This window comes from Anastrepha obliqua, chromosome 1 (assembly GCF_027943255.1).
Source record: "Anastrepha obliqua isolate idAnaObli1 chromosome 1, idAnaObli1_1.0, whole genome shotgun sequence".
In the NCBI taxonomy this organism is placed as follows: Eukaryota; Metazoa; Arthropoda; class Insecta; order Diptera; family Tephritidae; genus Anastrepha; species Anastrepha obliqua.
The window spans coordinates 26,486,221-26,505,905 of record NC_072892.1 but is presented as its reverse complement, the minus strand read 5'-3'; positions in this window follow the sequence as shown (position 1 = coordinate 26,505,905).

Here is a 19,685-nt window from a genome sequence, read left to right as displayed (position 1 = left end):
CCGTGTCATTCTTTTCGAGAATTCCTCAGTGCACCATGCCCTCCCAGTCCCACCAAACACGCCTCATGATCTTCGGATTGGATCCGACTTGACTCTCGACTATGGCGTATCTCCTGGAGCCACCCACTCCCTTCTTTCTTTATTTTTATCGTTGAGCTCATGAGGCACACAGGCTTCAGGACTCCCAATTTTTCGATAAATCCCATTGAATGAAGTTGATTGAGAATTGTTTTATGATCGCAATTCATTTTTTCCGCTAATTCACGACTGGTCTGGCGACGGTCGTCCTTCAAAAGTGAGTTGAGACGTTCTTCATCGAACTCAGAAGACTTTCCGCTGCGGGACGTGTCATCGGTATCAAAGTCGGCATTTTTGAACTTTGCAAACCATTTCCGTGCTGTAGAATCGTCTATGACACCTTCTCCGAACACATCGCAAATGTCCCGGGCTGCTTCGGCAACTTTTTGACCTCGATGAAAAGCAAAGAAGAGCGTGTCGCAAATGTTGATTTTTGCCTCCTGGCTATTCCATTTCTAAACCTCAAAACTAATAAAAATTAAATAACTAAAAAATACAATCAACAAAGTTTTGTAGAGCAGAGAGAGATTCTATCGAATGAATACTTACCCTATGCCAAACAGCAAACAAAACGTTGTAAAATAAACGAAAATATAAAAACGCTACGAACTTATTCCCCAAACTGGATCAACTACAGCTCAATCAATCTAATCGATTTCAAATTTCGAACAGTCCATATACTTTTTCTGTCCACTGTACCCTCATTGGCGTCGTGCAGTTAATGGGCATAGCGCCTCTTTTACCCACTAACTGGAAGAGTTTAACCACTGGATATCGAGTAGTTACCAGCACCCAAATACTAAACGCGCCATTGGAAGCGGTAATTTGTTATCGCGATGATTTATGAACCGCATTTAGTGGGTGGAAACCAAATAGAAACCAAAACAGCACAACAAAACCAAACAAACTAGAAAGCATAAAATAAAACCAACAAGAGAATCGCAATAACCGACAAACACTTAACATTCCCCACACAAACTCAACAATGCAAAGTAATAGAAAACAATATTAGACCGCAAAAATCATACCATAGCCCCAATATTTGCGCAAACAACAATGAAAGTAGTTGGCTAATCGTAACGAGAAAAGGCTGCCTCAGTAGAAAGAACATCGCACAATGTCTATCACACACACCAGTCTGTCCATCTTGCCTAGGCAGCCAAGGCTTAGAAAATCAACGAAGCGCATAAAAAACGCTTGCAGCTCTTTTTTTATTTAACGCTCTTCGATGTAGGCGGAGATGGAGTAGTCGAAGTTTAAGATGCAGGGTTGCAATTGAGGTAGTTGTCTAGGCGCTATAACCCACAACCAACAACACTTCCACATCCACATGCACATCTATGTCTACATGGAGTACCATGCGGTATATTGATGGATTTGTAGTGAAGAATTCAATCCATTCACAGCCTGCCATCGCACCTTTTGCAAAAGAATCAGAGCAGTTAGACAGCCGCAGCGTGCGATTTACTTGGTCAAGAGAGTGTTTGTGGTGTGGTGCGGCACGATCTCTGTGCCACGATCGGCAATCGACGCAATAGTGTCTGCTGCGTCTATCTGTCTGTCTACTTGGCGCTTAGCTATATTTAAAGTTAGGCTGAAAACAATATATGTTTGCCATTTTTTGTTTTTACTTACGCTAAAGTTGTGGCGGATCATTTCCGCATTTCCCATAAGCGCTCGGCGGTGGCGTCGTCGGACAAGCACTCACACAACAAACAACGCGATTGGGCGTCCTATGGCTGTGCACAATCGAACCGATGAAGTGATCGCCCAGTCCATGTCCATTCCCGCCTCAGGCTAAAACAAATAGTAATAATAATAATGCCAATAATCGTAATAACATTTGTAATGACCAGGTAATGGTAGTATTCACGCTGTAGTTGGTTGTGGGCTGCGGCTTTGCTATTAATCGCGTTGATCTTCTCGCATCCTGAAGCTGCGTATGTGTGAATGTTTTCTCATGCACACTTCGGGTAGTGGGAAGACAATATGAATTTCTTCTCGTTCATATTTGCCTTCCCACTTTATGTAGTTCAAGATTCAAGTGTAATTTTTTTACTGTTTTTTGTTTCGTCCATGTACCTGATACGAGTAGTACAGGAATATGTTTTAATCAGGAAGAATTTATTAACCATTGATAAGTCGAAAAATTATATTTAGGAAATTATGAACTCTAGAAGCATTGTTGCAAGTATACGAGGGCTGCCTTTTATATTTTACACCCTTGCAAGACCACGTGTGATGAGCTGTATTTCGATATTTTTATCGAAAAGTTACGTATTTTTTAGCATAAATCTACATATAACGTTTTCACTTACCAGCTCTCTTTGTTCTTTTTTCAATGAGTTCGAAAATTAATCTCAGCCCAGTAGATGGAATTAACTCGTGAAAACGTCCATGCGATGATTTACTACGAGTTTCAACGTGGATTATCAAGACAGGAGTGCTTTGATCAACTTACTTCGACTTTTGGCGTTCAAGCACCACACTTAGTCACTGTGAAACACTGGTACAACGAGTTCCAACGTCCAACGTGAATAGGTCCTACTGCATACCAAGAGAAGCATCCCCAAATCATTATGTTGCCGCCACCGTGCTTGACTGTTTTTGTTTTGTAAATCGAGGTGAGAATTTCATTTTCATACCATCTGGTCCACACGATGCCTTGTGCCGTTGAGCAAAACTCCTCTTTCTTAAATTTACTTGCTTAAACAGAGGAGCTTTACGAGCTATTCTACCTCGTAGGTTCATGTTGCACAATCGACTCCGTACAGTTCTTGATGATACTACGTTGGGCTTGGCCGAGCTCCTCCTCTTATTTGTGGCGAGCGTCTTGATGTTGTTCAACAAATGGAGGGACCTACAGTTTTTAGCCGAGTCCGAGCAATAACGCAACTTAATATAACGGGTATTTTAAATTCACAACGAAGGAGTGAGGTAAATCCCAAAACTGCTGTAAGCTTAATTTCTACCAGGAGGTTTGGATCTATAGCTCTATTTCCCAGGTAATTTAGTCCGCGCCGTGCCACTGCTGGGAAGTCGCATAGAATATGTTCTGCCGTTTCTTGTGCCTCTTTGCGGAGTCTACAGAAATCGTTTACTATCGCACCTATCTTTTTCATGTAATAATTAAGTTTACAGTGTCCTGTTAGTAGTTCAGTGTAAAGTTTTATGTCCTTTCTGCTTAGGTTAATGATTGCTTCTGCCTTTATTCGTTCTGGTTCTACCTATGAGTCCTTTCGATTGCCGCATGCCCGATTGGACTCTCCAGTAATCGATTAGGCCTCGTTGTTCCTGCTCACGCAGAGAGGCACTTTTGAAGCTGTTATTTACCCCGCAGAAAGGTTCGGGACCTATGAAGGGAGTCTTTGCCTCCTTTTTCGCTAAAGTGTCCACAATTTCATTACCTTCGTGCCCCTCATGTCCCGGAACCAACATCAACGTAACAAAATTTCTTGATGCTAGGGTGTTGAGAATTTTAAAACATTCCCAGACCAACCAGCGATTTTAGAGCTGCTTGACTGTCAGAGAGAATGTTAATATTGTCACCGCGCCTGCCTCTCCGTAGACATTCTCTGACACACAGCTCTAAGGCGTGGGCCTCCGTCTGGAAAATGAAATGTGGTCCGACAATTTCAGCCCCGGCACTACCGTCTTCCATTTTGGACCCATAAGCAAACCACACCTGTGCGGAATAGGAATATTTCATTGTTTCTCCACGCTGAGCCGTCACTAATGACCATTTTGAAGTTCATGGAGAATTCTAGTTTCCTTTCCATCTTGTTATGGACTGCCAGGCACGGAAAGTTCCGGATTGAACGCAGAATCCTTACATGTCCTGTAAGATTGCCTTTTTTGAGATGGAGTAGATTAGGAAGCCCTAGGGCTGCACTGACTGTCGTCCCTTTGGCAGAGAGACAAGACAGAGTGGAATGAGTCCAGTGACCATTCCTAAAGCCGCTGTGGGGCAGGTTCGCATTGCTCCCGTTACGCTCAGACAGGCTATTCTGTGTACCTTGTTAAGTGTTATCTGAGTCTTGTTTACATATTAACTTTGCGGAATTAATATTTATGACCGGTCGATTCGAGTCGGCAGCGCAAACTCTGCTGCCCATCTTCTCTGACTTCCGTCTCCATCGGAATCCGTATCATTTCGGTCGCTTTGCTTCTTTGCCGATACAGTTCTATAAGTGTATGTTAGAAAGTCCGTTAGGTTCTACTGGGTGATACGTTAAAACTCCTACATACATGCACAGTTTGCTTTGCCTTAGACTTTAAACCACCCACCAGTCTGTGAGATACACCGCCGGCCAGTCGAAGCTCGTAGTCATTAAGCGATGAAAGCAGACAACAGCAATTTTTCTTATAAGGGAAAAGTTTCTAAATATTTATAAAGTTTTAACTATGAATATTTTTTGCAAGCCGCATTGTTGTTGCGCTCATTGAGAGAATTCTTAATGCTGATTGCCTAAACACATTACCACACATCAGAACAGTGCAGTGCTTCCGACGAGTTCACATAAATAAGTTTGAAAAATATCATTTTTATGAAAATCACATTCTTTTCCATGCACTAAACTTACCGTAGCTGATGCATCCATCTAATTTTACTTCTTCTATTTGCTTAAATTTCTGTTTTATTTCATATACACCAAACGTATCTATGTATATGTGTATGTATAATTAGTGTATGTAATTGTGTGCTGTCGCTATTATTGCAACCACAGCTTTTGCATTATTATAAACAAAATTAAATGAAATTGTAATGAGCGCTCGGCGCAACTGGAGCGAACCATGCCGCCAAATAGTCGACGATCGGCGGCTCACTGCGATGTAGAGAAGATGTGGCACGCCGTCTGCTAAGTGTGAGCAGCTCTTATTTGCACGTTAGCCCCATTGGCTGTATGCGAAAACAAGCAAAAGAATCAAGACAATAAAAAAAATATGTATGGGCACAAGAGTATGAAAAAAGGAAGAAATTAAGTCAAATAATGAATAAAGTCATATTTCATAAATGATTTATTGAATGGGAGAAAAGCAGTACGCAAACATTTAGGTATACAGCATACATATATACACACAGACATACACACATACATACATACATCTGTAGGCAAGCAACCGGATTGCCTACATCAAGCCTTCCCCTCTTTCGCTCGCCCTCATTCGCAGCATTGCATGGGAGTTGTTCAATGTTTTTGCGTTTGCTTTTGTTTTTGTTATTGTTGCATTTTACCTTATTAAGTGCATTTATAAAATGCTCTTCTCTTCTTCCAATTTTTCATTATTCATTCTTTCTTAACAACTTAACTGGTTGGCTTATTTACTCTTTCTTGCAAATCTGAGAAAACGTTTTACACCAGCCGGCAAGTTGTAGGCAGGGGATTGGCGCGATAGAGCAAGGAAGTGATTAGCATATCAGTGCACGCATGCGGTGGCAGTTTGAAGTGTAGAAATTAAGCGCATTTGCGAATGAAATCTACCGAGTAAAGCAAAAGGCCATGAATGAGCCGAAAAATCGGAAGGAAAAAGGACATACAAATTTATTTGGAAACATTTGAAAGATTTTATAAACCACTTTTAGAGGTTTTAAATGTGGCTTTGAAAGGTGAAGAATTCTAGAAATCAATTTAAAGCAATGTCTTGTTATGGTATAGATATAAATAAAAGTTCTTGAAACTAATTTCATTCAATTGAACTGAAGGCTTCTACTAGCGGACGCTTCTCGTCACAAACCTCCAAGTGTATTTCTGCCATGAAAAGGCTTCTCATAAAAACCACCTGCCGTTCGGAGGTGGCGTAAACTGCAAGTCCCTTCGTTTGTGAAATAACAACAAGACGCACACCACAAAAGGGAGGAAAAGCTCGGCCAAACACCCAAAAAGGGTGTAAGCAAAAATTATAAATATAAAGGGTGATTTTTTAGCTAATATCTTTTAAAATAGTTGGTATAAACAGCTGACGCACGTTTCGTGTTTTGTTTCACTGTCAAACATCTTCAGTTTGGTCTATAATTTCGCCATGAATCGTCTTACAAACGATCAACGCTTGCAAATCATTAAATTTTATTATAAAAATGCGTGTTCTGTTAAGAAAGTTTAAGATCCACCTTTTTTATCGAAAAATTGTGTTCAGCGAGGAAGCTCATTTTTGGATCAATGGGTACGTAAATAAGCAGAATTGTCGATTTTGGAGTGAAGATCAGCCAGAAGAATTGCAACATTTTATTTCACGGCCGGGACCTGTCAATTGGCCACCCAAATCGTGCGATATAACGCCTCTAGATTATCTTTTATGGGGCTATGTTAAAGCTCATGTCTATTCAGACAAGCCTGCTTCAATTAACGCACTGAAGACAACATTAATGCATTTATATGGGAGATACCGACCGAAACATTGGAAAGAGTATGCCAAAATTGGACTAAGCGGATGGACCATTTGAAGCGCAGTCGCGGTCAACATTTGCATGAAATAATCTTCAAACATTAAATTATATGGACTGTACTATCGAGTTAAAAAACAATTGCATGCATTTTTATGAATTTTACGGCTGTTTTTGAAAAACTTTTCTATAGCTCTTCAAAAATCACCCTATATATAGGGTATGGGAATAAGTTTCCGCCCTCTTAAAACAGGTGTCGCTGCTGATACTATTTTTGTGTTCGCTATAGTTATATACTGGTGATTTGAAGGTGTATACGTGAGGTCTCGATTGTAGTAGTTGACATTCGTTTGAAGCGTAAGCATCCTTTTTTATCTGACGTCAAAAATGTCTACGTTCGTCCCGAAAAAACCGCATTTGCTGGAAATCAAGCTTCATTATTACCTTTTAAAGAAAAGTGCAGCTGAAACGTGTCGTATATTGATCAATAATCACGCTCCATAAAATACAACTTGTAAAGAGTGGTTTCGACGCTTCCAAAGTGGCAATTTTAAAGTGAGTCATCACGAAGGGGCACCGAAGAAATTAGAAGATACTCTACTACAACAATTACTGGATGAAGACGCATGTCGAACCCACGATGATATGTCTACAAAGTTGCATGTCGACAGTTCAACCGTCGGTAAACGTTCTCACGCAATGGGAATAGTCCCGAAAGCAGGTAACTGGGTACTACATCAATTGAAGGAGAGGTATATGGAGAGGCGCTTGGTGACGTGTGAGATACTTCTTGAACGGCAGAAAAGAAAAGGTTTTTTGCATCGCATCGCCACTGGCGATGAAAAATGGATCTATTATGACAACCCCAAGCGCCGAAATTGTTGGAGCTCCCCAGATGAACCAGGTCCATCGACTGCGAAAAAAAATATTCATGCTTCAAAGCTTAGAAGGGCTTTGAACTCCTTATGAAGTTATTAACTCCTTAAATCATCTAAAACCTTCACTGGCGATCGTTACCGAATGCAGCGAATGCGTTTTAATCGAGTTCTCAAAGAAAAGCGGCCGGAATGGGCCACAGCCGGCTATAATACAAGCTTTATCGCACCTCACTCATGCGTCGACAAAAGTGAGGTTTCAGATATGTAAGCTTAGGCCTCGAGAAAGCAAGACAACCCAGATGATTCCGTTCCAGATTCAGGAATTAGCGCGCAGAAGAGACTAGAAGTGATGTTGAGCCGCACCGCTTGGATTCCTTTGGGCAACATTCGGTTAAGACTGCGAAATTAAAAACACAAAAAACAGAACCAGAAAAGACGTCAAAGAAGGCGTCATATCTTAATAAAATTGCAAATAACACAAATCAATCGTGCCCATTCAGCCTGTGAACATCGCGCTAAACCATTTTTATGAAATTTTCATATTTAACCTTGAAATTCCCAAAAGGGAACTAAACTCGCCGTTTTAATATTTGTGGTTTGATGTGTATGAGATTCGCGCATATGATCTTTAAAGCAATATTAATATATTACTCGTATGCTAATATTGTGAGATGAGGTCCTATGATCCATCTGATGGTGACGATGATGATTGATATTGTAAAATTTGCAGTTAGTACTTTTAAGCTGTGGTCTGTGAAGCGCTTCTTAATATTTTTATTCACACAAGTTTCCTCTCACTTGGGATAAAGCCACAGGCTACAGGGGTCAGCAATATTGTATGTAAATAAGCATAGTTGGACGTACATATTTGCTCCTTATTCATGACAAAAAGCAACTAGTAAAGCTCGCCGTGTTTCATGGGCCTGATGGGTTGCACCAACTATAATTCATACAATTTCGACTGCACAATAATGCAAGAACTGCAACAATGCCAACAAAAACAATAATCATAGCAAGTAGCGAATGCACTCAAAATGCATAGAACAATGTAAAATGCAAATGAAACATGTTTTTCTACACCTTCCTACTTTTTACTTTGCTAATTTGAAGTTAATATTTCGCCGAGATATGGGTAGCTGCTGCAAGAAGTGTTTAAATTATAATATTTTTTTATTCAACTGTAATTGGAATTCACATTAAAACGAACAACGGCAAACTGGCACAGAAAAAAAAGAGAAAACAAAAATTGCAATAAAAACAAAATATGTGCAATTTAGCGTTGTTGTTGATCAAAACTTTATGTGCAGGTCTGGGCGAGCATTAGTCGAACACCCAAACAGTCAGTCAACTAAAGAGGCAATCAGTCACTCGTTTGGAAAAAAATACTAACATACATACACATATTCGTAGCCACCTAACCGAAATGTATCTGGCAGTGGTTGGCAGCCAAGGCGGCATCAGCATTAACACCAACTAACAGCGGTGCGGCAGAGACCACACCGCGCACCACACCAAAAGTCGGTAGCCGATCGACCGTAGGCAGTAGGCATCCATAGGCAGCAGCAGTACACGTGAATGGCATTAGGCCAGCCTAACCATGGCCGCCGTCGTTGCAGCCATTCAACAACCATTGGCAATTATAATTAATAAGCAATTTAATTGCATGATTATCTTAAAAGCCGCCTTCAGTTTCCCTCACAGCGAAAATATGAAAACAAAAAACACTAAAATAATATAAATTAAAAAATGTACAGTAGAAATAAATAAATACAAATGTACATACATAGGAGTATAAAGTACACAAGCCGCTGAAAATATTTGGCGGCTCTAATTAAAGTAGGTACATATAGAGATTTGTATGAAGAAATAGATGTTGAGACAGAGTGTTAAGAGAGTGACGATTTATGACTAAAAAAATTTAAAAAATATTTACAAAAAATTTTGAAAAATTTGAAAATTAAAACCAATTAAAACTTGTTTTATTAATTATAATAAATTAAATAATTATTAAAAAATAATAATGAAAATAATTTTAATTCGATAAACTTTAATAAAACATCTTCGTATGCAAAATATCAATATGGCAAATCAAAGGTAAAATATCGAAGATCCATCATGAATAAACAATTAGAAAGCCTCAAAGGTACGAATTAGAAAATTAAAATAAAAAATTTTTAATAAAAAACAAAATTTTTAAATTTTTAATTAAAAAAATTTTTTTAATTTTTAATTAATTAAAAAAAAAATTTAAGTGAAAAAAAAAATTAAAAATTAAAAAAAAACTAAAAAAATAAAACAAAAATGTTTTAAATGAAAAAAATTAAAAATTAAAAACAAACTCATAGATTTTTTAAATAAAAAAAGATTTAAATTGAAAAAAAAATTCAAAATTTAAAAACAAATTATTTTTAAATTTTTTTTAATAAAAATTATTTCTTTAATTTCCTAATTCTTACCTTTCAAACTTTCTAATTGTTTAGTCATGATGGAAAATTATTTTTATTTGTTTTAATTTTAGGAAAAAAATTTTGTTTAATTTTTTTATTTTTTTTTAAGTTTTTAAATTTTTATGTTTTATTTTTAAATAAAAAAAAAATTTTAATGTTAAATTGAAAAAAAAAATTAAAAATTAAAAAAAATGTGTGGATTTAAAAAAAAATTTTTAATTAAATTTTTTTATTTTACTTTCCTAATTCTTACCTTTGAAGCATTATAATCGTTTATTCATGATGGAAATGATGGAAAATTATTTTTATGTTTTTAAGTTTTTAAAAAATTTTTTGTTTAATTTTTTTTTTTTTTTTAAGTTTTGTAAAACGTTTTTAAGGTTTTATGTGCTATGTTTAAGTTTTAAGTTTTTTTAAGTTTTTTTAATTAAAAACTTTTTGTTTTAATTTTCTAACTCTTATCTTTGAAGCTTTCTTATTGTTTATTCATGCTGGAAATGATGGAAAATTATTTTTATTTTTTAAAATTTTTTGAAGAAAATTGTGTTTAATTTTTTATGTTTTATCTTTAAATTGAAAAAAAATGTTTAAAATGTTGAAATTGAAAAAAAAAATTAAAAATTAAAATAAAATTAATGGATTTTTAATTTTTTTTCAATTGAAATTTTTTGTTTTAATTTTCTATCTCTTACCTTTGAAGCTTTCTAATTGTTTATTCTTGACGGAAATGAAGGAAAATTATTTTTATTTTTTTAAGTTTTTTTTTAATTTTTTTTTTATTTTTTTTTAAGTTTTTTAAAAAGTTTTTGATTTTTTATGTGTAATGTTTAAATGAAAAAAAAAAAATTAAAAACAAGTAATGGATTTTAAAATTTTTTTTATTTAAAAATTTTTTGTTTTAATTTTCTAACTCTTATCTTTGAAGCTTTCTAATTCTTTATTCATGATGGAAAGTATGGGAATTATTGTTTAATTTTGTTTTTTTTAAATGTTTTGTTTAATTTTTTAATTTTTTTTTTAAGTTTTTAATTTATTTTTCACTTTTTTTATAGGACTATGAATAAGTTCGTGCGGTTTTTTTTCGAAATTTGAAACTTTATTGACGTAAAATGGTTACAAATTTATTATTCAAAGTATTGTCCATCGCTTACTACTACTTTTTCCCATCTTTCTGGCAATTCACGGATTCCCTTTGTGAAAAATTCGGTCGGTTTTGCCGCAATCCACGAATCGATCCATTTTTTGACTTCATCGTAATTACGGAAGTGCTGGTCAGCCAGGCCATGTTGCATCGATCGGAAGAGATAGTAATCGGATGGCGCAAGGTCTGGACTATACGGCGGGTGGGGTAGGACATCCCATTTGAGCGTTTCTAAGTATGTTTTGACCACTTGTGCAACATGTGGCCGAGCATTGTCATGTTGCAAAATAACTTTGTCGTGTCTATCGGCGTATTGCGGCCGTTTTTCTCGCAGTGCTCGGCTCAAACGCATCAATTGTCGTCGGTAGACATCCCCCGTAATCGTTTCATTCGGTTTCAGTAGCTCATAATACACAACACCCAGCTGGTCCCACCAGATACACAGCATAACCTTCAGGCCATGAATATTCTGCGCCGACGTCGATGTTGAAGCATGGCCAGGGTATCCATACGTTGCCCGACGTTTTGGATTGTCGTAATGGACCCACTTTTCATCGCCAGTCACAATTCGATGCAAAAAACCCTTTCTTTTGTGCCGTTGAAGCAGTTGTTCGCATGCCATAAAACGGCGTTCAACGTCTCTTGGCTTCAATTCATACGGCACCCAATGGCCTACCTTTCGGATCATTCCCATGGGTTTTAAACGATTGGAAATGGTTGATTGATCAACTCCCAAAGTTTTTGCAACCTCTTCTTGCGTTTGAGCCGGATCTTGATCGAGCAATTCCTCCAATTCGGTATCCATGAACTTTGGCGGCGCACCCTCGCGTTCTTCGTCTTCCAAGCCAAAATCACCACTTTTAAAGCGTGCAAACCACTTCTGGCACGTTCGCTCAGCTAGAGCATGCTCACCATAAACTTCCACCAAGATACGATGACTTTCGGCTGCTTTTTTCTTCATATTAAAATAATGAAGAAGAATTCCCCGCAAAAACACATTATTTGGCACGAAATTCGACATTTTCAAGTGTGGTAAAAATATTGTTGTTTACGCTTCAAATAAAAAACTTATACTGACGTTTGTGCCTTACGACAGTAGCTCTCCAATGAATGTTTGGAAATGTGGATCGATGGAATAATAATCAAGTTACGCCATCTGTTGTAAAACCGCACGAACTTATTCATAGTCCTATTAATAAAAAATTTTTCTTAATAAATAATTTAAAAATATTTTTTTTTAATATTTTAAATAATAAATAATAATTTTTTTAATCAAAAACTGTTAAATGTAAAAGTTTTTTTAATTCTATAAACTTCAATAAAACATATTCTTATGTAAAATTTCAATCTCGCAAATCCAAGATCCGCCATGAATATAAGTTAACGCAATATTTCACAGAAGTTAACAAAAAGAAGATGGTAATCCAACACGCGCAACCAAAAAAGTTGTTGAAGAAGCTTTACCGGTTACGTTGCGAGCACACGGGCTTAGCTTTTAAACTTAGAATTAGACTTCAGCAATGAATAAAAGCCGGCCTCGATTGCAACCATTTTTATTTTTTTTTCGTTTGACTTATACAAAGATCAGCCAATAATGGTCCGAGATCAAGAGAAAAACAGAAATAATAAACAAAAAGATATAAATATTTAATATTGTAGACTGAACTTATTTTGTGGAACAAAGAAAAATACTTAGGGGCCTGATAAAGTTAAAAAAAAATACTTCATGAAAAAATTCCATTTTCTATAAGCGAAAATATTAAGAAAACCAGATTTACAGTCCTCGATTGCTCCCTGATAAATACAGACGCGTAATCATCTAGTTGGCGCTCACCGTAGCCAAATATTTTGGTACGTGACTATCATTCGGAAGTGCGTAGGTTCAAATCTCCGTGTATGCTCCTCGGCTAGCAATGGCAAATCTCCGAGTCTAGATCTGCCATAAACAAGCTCCTCATAAAAAATCATCTGCCATTTGGAGGTGACTTAAAACTGTAAGTCTCTCCATTTGTAGAACAACATCAAGACGCACGCCAGAAATTGGAGGAGTAGCTCGAACAACACCCTAAAAGGAGGTAAGCGCCAATTATATATATATATAATCTTCTGATAAGGTTGTGATGCTAGGCGTTTCTTACACAATATAAAAGATAAGCTGGAGTTCCTTTCTGCCTCCAAACTTAAAATATATCAAAGAAATGGATTTTGATTTTGGACATTAACGTCTTTCCAGCAAACGAGAGATATCGCAAAAGTTCCCGGAATGCCTTCGTATCTCACCTACCAATAGCCACATCTTTATAATCTTTTGGAAGTATGATCCCACATCCATTATGGATGTTTTTTGATGGCGTATTTTATTTCAAACTCTGTAAAACGGCACCTCAAATGCATCAAATTATGCAAAAATGTTATTATAATGAGTATTTTTCTAATGCCCCTACTTTTGAGTGGACTTAAAGTAGGCCGAAATAGCTAATAATATGGGTATCTGTTGAACTATACCCACCTACAAACGTGTAATAATATTTCAACTCTGGTAAATGTTAAGAAATTTAGCGAAACCCATGGCAGTAGATGTAGTGTAAAAAGTTTACGCCTTTTTTTTTAAATTTTCGCTTCATTTTGATATTCCCATGCATGCATAGGTAAGTATGTATGATGCCTGCTTGTAAGATCTCAGTTCTGTGAGCCCCTGCACAAGTGGCGCCAAACACGCTGTTTCAACTACTCTTTTGTTTTTGTAATATTCGGACAGTTGTTTTATTATTTGTGATGCTTTCTTTTGTGGTTTTTGTCGTTTAATTTACAGGACAACACTGGGGACAGCAAACATGAATGCATTCGGTTGGTCATGCCCAAGTACAGTGGCGGATTTTAGTGCCAGTTTTGAAGGGGGAAAACCGAAAATGAAGTTTTAACATTTTTCTGCGTCCGTTGGACTTAAAAATTATATTTTTAGTATATTTTAAGTAGTAAGTAGAATTAAAAAATAAAACAAATCAAAAATAACAAAGTTGACTTTTGAAACGCTTTTCATAAAACAATTCGTAAACCACCTAATACTGTCATCCTTCCGGACTTCAGCTGTGAAACGCCAGTACTTTGGTATACATTTCATGAAAAATTCGTAGCGGAGCATTGATAGTACGGGGCGAAACAATTTGTTTGATCTTCAGAACTAAGAATCAGACTACAGCAGTTTTCCTATGACGATGTCTCAAAATAATTCGCTTTAATAGCGGACGAGTTGTACTTTGATCATCATCATCAGGCAGCGTTAAAGCTCGGGGTGAACTTTAGCTTCATCATCTAGCCTTCTCCAAGTTACACGATGCAAAGCAGCAGACCTCCAGTTATATGTATGTATTTTTAGTTTCTTGATATCTTCGATGACGTCGTCGAACCAGCGTTTCCTAGGCCTTCCTTTACATACAATGACCAGTGCGTTATAATTTAAGGAGTTTCGGAGGCGTTTCTCACTCTTGCGCATGACATGACCTAACCATTGGAGTCGTTACGGTGTGACGAACTTAGTGGCATCTTCTTCGTCATCCCCTTTACAAATCCGCAGCAGCAAATCCTCGTTGTGTCTGATTCTATAACCACCATCCCCCACTTCTTTCGAAGTGCGAAGATTTTGTTCAACCTTGATTAACATCACTCATCACTCACAGCCATACGTCAAAACTGGTTTTATTATTATTTTGTAAATACTGTTTTTAAAGCCAAACGAGAGTAGCCTGTATTGGCGTAGAAAGCTCTGCTTGCTACAACAAGTCGATCTTTGATGCAGTCCTGAACACTATTAACCCTTTTTAGTAGTACTCTCAGGTACTTGAAACTCCCTACTCCTTCAAAAACGTACCCTCCAATAGTTATATTTTCATGTATTTGGTCTTATCTGCGTTGATATGGAGCCCGATAGCCTTTGTTTCGATGTTAGACAAAAGTTCATCCATGTACCTTCGATAACATAACCTCAAATATAGTTAGAAATTGTGTTGTTTTTCTTGTTTTAAGTAAAATACTCGAAGTCTAATGAACTGTGGCTATTTTGAATTGAGGTTCTGAATCAATGCACATGAGACCAAAAAAATCGGGAAAGTGCAGTCTTGGCTCAAACTTTTAGTCGGCCTGTGTTATTGGGTATACATATACCCTATGATCAGAATGTACCGGGAATGCTTAATTTAAACGAAGCACGCACGTGGGAACCGGTCCGTATTTTTTTCTTGTGTTGGTAGGACTGACACACATCTGTCACTTTTTAGCGCCATCGGGTTATCAGTGTCTGCCTGGCCGGCCGGAAATGTTGGCAAACAATCCATGGATTATGCATGATGATAAAGCGCCATAGCATCGAGCCCAAATTGTGCTGGATTATTTGACCAAACACCAAGTAAATACCATAGTGCAAGCACCGTATTCAGCCGATGTGGCCCCGTGCGACTTCTTTTTGTTTCCCAAGTTGAAGTTACCACTTCGTGGATGGAGATTTCAGTCGATAGAGGAGATCAAACAGAAAGCGATGAAGGAGCTGAAGGCCATCCCTTCGTTGGCCTACCAGGAGTGCATGGAGGAATGGGTTAAACGTTGGCACATATGTGTTGCTTCAGACGGGTCTTATTTTGAAGGAGATAAAATAAATTTGCCTGAAATTTAATTCTGTTTTGTTTTATTTAAACATTCCCGGTAGTTTCAGATCATAGCGTACTTATACCTATATAACCTTGATCAAAAAATTCCCGGAACGCCTTAAGTCACTGATTCTTTAAGACAACTGGTTTGAGTTCTGTTTTTGTTAGGTTGTCACATATGTGATTAAAATTCTGACCGAAATTTACCTGCGTTGCTGACATTTTTAAAAATAACGCCGTCTTGAGTAAATCTACCTCGGCACGTGTTTTCGATTTTTTACAGTCTTCAAAATGGACTTGAATTTGCAACAACGAGTTTGGAGTAAATTTTAAATTGAAAATGGATTCGATGGTACGAAAAAAATGCTGGAAAACTGTTTCGGAAATGATACTCAGAATAAACGACTGGCATGAACGCAAGTTAACCATCAGAGAGCTGGCAGAGAACTTGAACATTGTTTATACATCCGTTCAGGACATTGTATTTAGTTAATGATTTGGGTTTGCGTCATGTTTGTTGTTTACTGCAAAGTTGGTACCAAAGGACCTGAATTTTATGCATTCCGCGTTGATATCGCCAAAGATATGATTTCAAAGCCTGAATCCGACCCAACATTCATTAAACGCCTCATTACATCACACGAAACGGGGGTCTGTAAGTACGACACGCAATGTACGACACACATCAGACGAGTGAGTGGAGAGCTCCGAATGAACCAAGACCAAAAAAACAACCTCGTTTTCTGTTCAAAGAGAAAGCGATGCTCTCGGTTTTTATGAATTAGGATCACAAAATTTTGCCAGGTCAAACAGTTAATAATAACTCTCATTAGGGCGTTATGAGACGTTAGCCTGGAACAATTCGACAAAAAAGAAAGGGTTTGAGGGAAACAACCCGAAATGGCTCCCTGCAAAAAAGAAATCCATTATTTTCTCGGTAAAAGGATGCAGTGATCGATATCTCGCAAAGTCGAACAAACAATTTAAAGTTTATGCTCGTTGTCAAGGTAACATTTCACACTAAAAAAAATTATTTTGCTGTTTTTTCAGTGTTGAGTTACAAAGTCTCGCAATGGAAGTCAACAAAGAGAAAATTCGGTACATTTTTCAGTTTTTCTTTGATAAAAGCGGAAATGCAAGCCAGGCTGCTGAAATTGTAAAGGGTGCTTATTAGGCCGGGTTGATTTGCCGAAGGAACCATACCTCTAAAACAAATTCTGATGTCCCCCAATTTGGGTCGAACTTTTAGTGTCTTTTGTGGGGAGGCAAAAAATCGCCCATTGCTCTGTGAAAATCATAATCTAGGGATCAAAATAAGAAACTTTGCCGAAGGAACCATACCTCTAAAACGAATTCTGATGTCCCCCAACTTGGGTCGAACTTTTTAGTTTCTTTTCTCATGTAAAGGCCAAAAATTGTGACATTTTGAAATGATTGTATGGGGAACCCCCCAGGGGAGTTCCAGGGGGTGTGCCACTGGCATGGGTGGATCGGCCGTCCAAAGTTAGTGGGGGTCGGTCATACATTTGGACTCGATTGGAGCACTCTAAATGGGTCAAAGTGGGATTTATCGTTCGACCCAAATTGGGGGACATCAGAATTCGTTTTAGAGGTATGGCTCCTTCGGCAAAGTTTCTTATTTTGATTCCTAGAATACGATTTTCACAGAGCAATGAGCGATTTTTAAATCGACCCGCCCTAGTGCTTATGGTGCCGATACAGTAAGAGCTGATTACGTGCAATTTTGGTTTCGTCGATTCCGTTCAGGCATTTTTGATGTTAAAGAAAAAGTCAACAAAATCACATAAATAATCGAAGTTGACCGGCATGTTGGTAGTCGTAGTATCACCCAAGAGCTAAAGATCGGCCGATTGCGCAAAAATAATGGATTTCTTTCCCAAACGAAACTATATACTTCATCTATTCGCCACTTGCTAATGCTTGGCGAATCAAGGCGCCAATGTAATCATATTTATTAAATAATAAAATGTTTTTTTACAAAACAAAATAATTTCCTCAAAAATGGTGAAATTAAATGGAATTTATATAAATCTTCATTTCAGGTACAAATTGCTTCTTTTTTTGTTGGCATGAAATATCCCCTCTATACCCCCGTAGATCCGCTCCTGCATGGGAACATATTTGCATATGTGTGTGTAGGCATGTATCCTACGGCTTATTTAGTGTCATGTTTGCGTACAAAAAATTTTATTTTCAAAGGAGGCAAGAAACTTCTTCCACTACATATCATTTGCCGTAGGAAGGGGCTTGGACAGGGCCAGGGATCACTTGGCGCGACAGAAACGCTGCTGTCTGGTGTACATAATTCATGCGCGGCACAGCACCAGCTACACGCTGTCTGACAAATTTCACAGCAGGTCAGCGAATAAAGGGAATTCAACAAAAAAGAGAAAACGCAACCAGATATGAAAAGAATTAGGGAATCTGCACGTATGCAAATTGTGCGAAATTTATATATTTGAAATTAGTAAAGCGCTTAATTATTTATATACTCGTATATATAATTGGCGCTTGCATTTGTTGTTTTTTTTTGTAATTATTTTCTTAAGTGTTAGGCCGAGCTCCTCCTCCAATTTGGGGTGAGCATCTCGATGCTGTTACACAAATGAAAGGACCTACATTTTTACGCCGCCTCCGAATGGTAGATTGTTTTATATGAGGAGCTTTTACATGGTAGAAATAAATTGGAAGTTTGCCAAAGAGCTCTCGCTATTAGAAAATTATTTTTCTATCATTTTTTGTTTCATTCGCACAACGAATTTCGAACTAGGCACTATTCGGCTACGGCGGCTAACTTGATTATGTATAAGCATTACCAAGTTTTAGAATGATTGGAGTCTCCACTGGCTATGAAAAACGGCTTATCTCGGAAGATTGACAGCGCTAACCAAGGCTATATCCTATCTAATAGAAGACCACAGCACCTCTACCTTAAAAGACTTCAGAAACGTACGCAGGGGCATAACCTCACAATTTCTCCGTCTAGCCAGCTCATCAGACCTAGAAAGTCCTGAATGTAGTCTTGTCTGATAGATGCGATCGCATCCCTGAATTGATTTCGAAAGCACTTTCCATGAACCTAAAGCCTTAAAAGGTATTACAATAATTAGCAAGCAATCGAATACTTTCTTGGAAAAAACGGCAGTAATCCGACGGCCTACAATTAGTTTTAATAGAAACTCTACCTCCCAGAAGTATCCTCTACTAACCTTCACAAAACCTTGAAAACATTCATGAACCGGGCACTTTTTCCAAATTTGACCCTCTATCCAATTTTACATTGAGCGGATAAGGGCCAAGAAGAAGTCGCGTATAGCTAACATGGGTATGCACAGGGTGATAGCTCCAGAAATAAACTAAAAGTTTCTAAAAATTCTGGAGTGCAGTAGCTTAAGATTCTATATCCTTGACCCAATCGCGACGTGGCACAGTGGGAATTTCGCCTAAAAGTGCCTAAAAAGGAGCAAAAAAGCAAGAACTATATTTTGATTTTGAAGCCACTCAGATATCCGTTACAGGAGCAACCTAGACTCACAGACCTTGGCCAATAGCATAAATTTATGGTGGATGTCTTATGAAGTTCCAATAAGAGCAGATATTTGTTAAACTTTTAATGAAAATTATTTTTTTAGATTTCGGCAGTGAGGCATAAAAATTTGTAGAAAGTTTTGTAAAGAAAAAGCTTCCGTTTTAACCCGAACGATAAACATTTTTTTAGAAGGCATTGAAGTTTTCTTAATTTAGTCTCAAGTTGATCCAAGTTATTAAAAAAAAACTAACACAAAACAACATTTTTCGTTAATATTTTATTTAAGGAACTGTAATAAAATTTAAGAGCGCATATTTTTCTGAAACATATTAACTCAATATTTCTTGTCGGTGTGGGTCATGTTCACACCTAATTATAAAAATCTGAAAAATATTAAGTTTGTATAGTCGATGAGAGCGGAGGTATCCGCAATTAAGGAAGCGGTGGACTGGCTGCTCAATTCGGTAATTACCGTTAAGGATGTAAATATCTACTCCGATAGTCAATCGGCAATTAGGGCCTTGGGCTCGCTGTTTGTGCGCTCGAGATTGGTCGGGGAATGTCTGGCT